At 40.8% G+C, this 6,000-nt stretch overlaps 1 pseudogene; it reads right to left on the bottom strand.

Annotated features, from left to right (window-relative positions):
* Window positions 1–257: 257 nt before the first annotated feature.
* LOC140211286 (FANCD2 opposite strand protein-like) overlaps window positions 258–6,000 on the bottom strand; it is a 23,760-nt pseudogene continuing 18,017 nt past the window's right edge.

Below are 6,000 nucleotides of genomic sequence, written 5' to 3'. Positions count from 1 at the left end.
TAATTGAAAATCATTATACAGCATCTTTGCTTGGCATTGTTCAGCTACATACCCTTTCCATCACACAGACTCAAAACATTAATATTGATTTCTTTTCAGTGTTCGTGAATGTCAGCGACACGGAATAATGTGTTTCTAAAAAAATATAAACACTTGTCTGAAAAATTAGAAACAAATCTGTTATAAACACGAGATTGTACAAATGCTAGAAATCTGTTAGTTTTATTTTTGTTACTCTTAACATATCACATCTTAAACTTGATATTTATCATCTAATAGTTCATTGAACTAATTCCTAAGATCATCTCAACCAATTCCCAATACAAGTATGCCTGGACATAAAGAACAAAAGTCACAGATTAATATTAAGTTATACTTTCCCAGTGCTGTTCTTCATTCTAAGAGTCCATTGTCAGAATTATTATTATGCCAAATCCAAATGAACTCATATCTTTAAGGTAAAAGGCAACCACAGCTTACTTGTGAACTGCAGCAGTTGTGGTACCACATCAGTGTGTATTTTTTTTTTAAATGATAGGAGCAGTAGAAAGGAAAACTGGAGATAAAGACAGCTTCCATCTTTAAATTCCAAATACTCTTAAGAAGCCAGCATTAAACTGGAAGTTGTAAGGTATGAAAACACTTCTGGTAGGCTGTATAGATTAAAGTGACAACTCTTAATAATTGTCTGTAGATCATCACAATGACATTAATTTTGTATTGTGCAGTTAAAGTAGATGCTGGGGAACCAGCATTGATTACAGTAAAGGCTGATCCTTCAGAAGTGTGGAAGACACTTGTCAGTTTTGGTGCTCCAGTGGTGATGGCTGACTTGAATACTGAATCCACAGAGTTGAGTTTGACAGCTTGAGGTTTATACACAACTGCGGTGGTGTCTTGCTCGACTTTGAGAGTATAACACAACATCTCAGGACTGATACTATCTGTTTAGGCCCAACAGCTTCCAGTCATTGGTCATAACGTTATCTTGCAGCTAGAGAGCGACTTCTTGGTCCGATGGCAAGGCTACCTGAATTGTTTCCGCTCCATCTGGTTTCCCAGAAAGACATGCACTGTATCCATCCAACTGGAAACTTTCATCAAAGGGAGACCATAGACCCCACAGCTGATAGGAAGTCATCTTCAAACATGAAGTACACAACGAGAGGATCTTAAAGAGGGTGACAATGGTCAGTCATCAATACAATAATTTGATACAAATAGTTGCACTAGTTGCCCTTGAAATTACTTATTTTATATAAACTCTGCATTTGTTTAAAAAAATACAAATCTGTTTTCAGCTCAATAGAACATCAGTCATATAACATGCCTCAAAAAGGCAGGATCCACTATTTAGGACCCTCAGCATCCAAGACATGCCCTCTTCTCTTTACTATCAGTGAGGAGGTATAGGGACTGAAGAATCACACTCAACAATTTAGAAACAGATTCTTCCTCTGCTCCATCAGATTTCTGAACTATCCATGTTAGCTTGTTATTCTTTTTATTTGGTGCTATTTACTTTTATAATTTATAGAAGTTTATATCTATTAATAATGTCTATATCTATTAGTAACAAACTTAATTTGCGAATGTGTTAAATGTTGACATTGTAACAACAATACAGGCTTAAGGGGAAGAAAATTATTATTCCTTTCTCTTACCAGCCTGTACTCAATGGTGGAATTAAAGAAAATGGTTAGTTAACACCTCTGGAGACAGTTAACATGATGGTCTGTCATTAGAACTGAAAACATATATGTATGTGAACATTAAGTGATGATAAGGCTCTATGCCTAAAGTATTCACGAAACTGCTCTCTTTGCAAAATCTAGCTGAATTGTTATCCATTCCCAGCATCCATGTTTCAGCTAACATTTTCAGATTGGGTGTAGCTGGGATGCTGTTCTATACCTCTAATAAAAACACAAGTTTATATTCCAGGAAACTACACTAGACATATGTCAGTGGTAATAAACCGGATTCTTATTGCATCATGCTAAATGTGAAATATTGCTGATGTGGGAAATTTGAATTAAAAAGTGAAAGTGATAGAAAGCATGAGCTGCATCTTCTGGGAGAACATGTTAAGGAACTGCAGTTGCAGCTCGATGACCTCCAGCTCATATGGGAAACTGAGGAAGTGACAACAGCTAAAGGGAGTAGCCGGAGGCAGCTACCTGGGTGATTGTTAGGAAAGGGGAAAGAAATGGGCAGCCAGTACAGAGTACCCCTGTGGCCATTCCCCTCACTGTGTTGGCACATGGCCAAGTGGTTAAGGCATCGATCCAGTGATCTGAAGGTCACTAGTTCGAGACTTGGCTGAGGCAGCGTGCGTGTCCTTGAGCAAGGCACTTAACCACACATTGCATTGCGATGACACCGGTGCCAAGCTGTGTGGGTCTTAATGCCCTTCCCCTGGACAACATCGGTGGTGTGGAGAGGGGAGACTTGCAGCATGGGCAACTGCTGGTCTTCCATACAACCTTTCCCAGGCCTGCACCCTGGAAACCTTCCAAGGCACAAATCCATGGTCTCACAAGACTAACAGATGCCTATAAATTTGGGGGGGGGGGGGGAGGGAAGACCTACCGGGAGGGAGCTGCAGCAACCAGGTTTCTGGTACTATGGTTCAGAAGGCAAGGGGGAGAGAAGGAGATCCCACAGTAAAAGGAGTAGACATGATAATTCTGTGGATGTGAAAGAAACACTTAGATGCTGTGTTGCCTCCCAGGTGCCAGGGTGAGTGACATCTCAGATTGGATACATGGCATTCTGAAAGGGGAGGATGAGCAGCCAGAAATCTTGGTACATATTGGCACCAATGACATAGGTGGGAAAATTGAGGAGGTTCTGAAGAAAGATTTTAGGGAGCTAGGTAGAAAGCTGAAAAGCAAAACTTCCAGGCTAATAATTTCTGGATTTCTACCTGTGCCACACATTGGTGGGAGTGAAAATGGGATGATTTGGCAGATGAATATGTAGCTGAGAAACTGGTGCAGAGGGCAGGGCTTCAGACTTCTTGATCAATGGGATCTCTTCTGAGGAAGGTATGACTTGTACAAAAGGGACAGATTACACCTAAATCCGAATGGGGCCAATATCCTTTCAGGAAGGTTTACAAGTCATGGGAGATTTCAATAAGCAGGTAGATTGGGAAAATCAGGTTCCCAAGAGAGAGAATTTGTAGAATGCCTACGAGATGGCTTTTCAGAGCAGCTTATGGTTGAGTGTACTGGGGGATCAGCTATTCTGGATTGGGTGTTGTGTAATGAATCAAATTTGATTAGGAGCTTAAGATAAAGGAATCCTTAGGAGACGGTGATCATAATATGATGGACTTGACCTTGCAATTTGAGAGGGAGAAGTTAAAGGCAGATATATCAATATTACAGTGGAGTAAAGAGAATTATAGGGGCATGAGAAAGGAGCTGGCCAAAGATGATTGGAAGGGTATACTAACAGGGATGACAGCAGAGCAGCAAGGACTGGAGTTTCTGGGAGAATTTAAGAAGATGCAGGATAGGTACATCCCAAAGAATAAGTGTTCTAAAGGCAGGATGATGCAATCATGACTGACAAAGGAAGCCAAAAACGACAGAAAAGCCAGAGAGGGGGCTTACAATACAGCAAAGATTAGTGGGAAGTTGGTGGATTGGAAAGATTTTATAAGCCAACAGAAGGCAAGTAAAAAAGTCATAAGGAGGAAAAAGATGAAATATAAAGATAAACTACCCAATAATATCAAAGAGGATACAAAACATGTTTTTCAGATTTACTGTATAAAGAGTCAAAAGGAGGTGAGAGTTGATATTAACTGCTGGGAAATGAAGCTGGAGAGGTAGCAATGGGGGAACAAGGAAATAGCAGATGAATTAAGTAAGTATTTTGCATCTGTCTTCACTGTGGAAAATGTTAGCAGTATGGTGGAAGTTTGAGAGTGACAGAAGCAGAAATAAGTTCAATTGCTATTGCTGTCACTTGGGAGAAGTTGCTCAGTTAGCTGAAAGGTCAGAAGGTAGATGAGTCACCTGAACCAGATGGACTACACCCCAGAATTCTGAAAGAGGTAGCTGAGGAGACTGTGCAGGCATTAATAATGATCTTCTAAAAATCACTAGATTCTGGAATGGTTCCAGAGGGCTAGTAAGTTGCAAATATCACTCCACTCTTCAAGAGGGATGAGGGCAGAAGAAAGGAAATTATAGGCCAGTTAGTCTGACCTCAGAAGTTGGAATTGATTATGAAGGATGAGGTCTCAGGGTACTTAGAGGCAAAAGTCAGTATGGTTTCCTGAAGGAAAAACCTAACCTGACAAATCTGTTGGAATTCTTTGAGGAAATAACAAACAGGATAGAGTGAGAGTAAGAGCTCGGCACGGACTAGAAGGGCCAAGATGGCCTGTTTCCATGCTGTAATTGTTATATGGTTATAGGATAGACAAAGGAGAGTTAGTGGCTGTGGTACTTGGATTTTCAGAAAGCCTTTGATAAGGTACCGCACATGAGGCTGCTTAACAAGATAATATACCATGTTATTACAGGAGGGGCAGGTAGTGCTGAGGAAGCAGGGAGGTTGCAGAAAGACTGAAGACAGATTAGGAGAATGGGCAAAGAAGTGGCAGATGGAATACAGTGTCCGGAAATGTATGTTCATGCAATTTGGTAGAAGGAACAAAAACAGATAGAAAATTCAAAACTTCGAGGTGCAAAGGGACTTGGGAGTCTTCATGCAGGATTCTCTAAAGGTTAACTTGCAGGTTGAGTCTGTGGTGAGGAAGGCAAATACAATGTTAACATTCATTTTGAGAGGACTGAATATAAAAGCAAGGCTGTAATGCTGAGGCTTTATAAGGCACTGTAGAGGCCTCACTTGGAGTATTGTGAGCAGTTTTGGACCCCTTATCAAAGAAAGGTTATGCTGACATTGGAGGAGTTCAGAAGAGATTCACTAGAATGATTCTGGGAATTAAAGGGTTATCATATGAGAAGCATTTGAATACTCTGTGTCTGAACTCGCTAGAATTTAGACAAAATGTGTGGAGGATCTCATTGAAACCTATCAAATGTTGAAAGGCCTAGATAGAGTGGATGTGGAGAGGATGTTTCCTATAGTGGGGGAGTCCAGGACCAGAGGACACAGCCTCATATATAGCGGGGGTTCCCAAACTTCTTTATGTCATGGACCAATGCCATTAAGCAAGGGGTCCATGGACCCCAGGTTGGGAATCCCTGGAACAGAGGGACGTCCATGTAGAATGGAGATGAGGTGGAATATCTTTAGTGAACCTGTGAAATTCTTTGCCACAGGGGCTGTGGAGGCCTGATCATTGGGTGTATTTATGCAGAGGTTGATAGATTCTTGATTATTCAGAGCATAAAAGGTTACTGGGAGGAGGCAGAGAATGGGGTTGAGAGGGAAAATGGATCAGCCATGATGATATAGCAGAGCAGACTCACTGGGCCAAAAGGCCTAATTCTGTTCCTCTCCCTTAAGGTCTTATGTCTTAAGAGGATGGATTGAGTGAGCTGGGGCTTTTCTCTTTGGAGCCAAGGAGGATTAGAGGTAACTTGATAGAGGTGTACAAGATGATGAGGCTTAGATTGAGTGGAAAGCCAGAGACTTTTTCCCAGAGTGGAAATGGCTAACACGAGAGAGTCTAAGTGGCAGGGAAGGGTTAGATTGATCTTTGAGTACATTAAGTCAGCCTGTACGGTACTGTAGTGTTCTATGAAATACTCAGCAGTTCAACCAGTATCTGTTGAAAACAATTGACCTTAAATATCAACTGTTTGTCCCTCCATACATGCTTTTTGACCAAATGAGCACTTGCACAACTTTTTAATGACTTTTTAAATATTTGCACTCTACCGTTAATTATATTCTGTTTCTTCATCACCATTTCCTTGGCATGGGTATCACATTTTATATTATTAGGGCATAGTTACCTGTTAATCTAATTTGCATTTATAAATGTTGGCTCAGTTTAGGATGAACATA

This window comes from Mobula birostris, chromosome 16 (assembly GCF_030028105.1).
Source record: "Mobula birostris isolate sMobBir1 chromosome 16, sMobBir1.hap1, whole genome shotgun sequence".
Lineage (NCBI taxonomy): Eukaryota > Metazoa > Chordata > Chondrichthyes > Myliobatiformes > Myliobatidae > Mobula > Mobula birostris.
The sequence above is the reverse complement of the archived record's forward strand: the minus strand, read 5'-3'. Positions and strand labels throughout refer to the sequence as shown.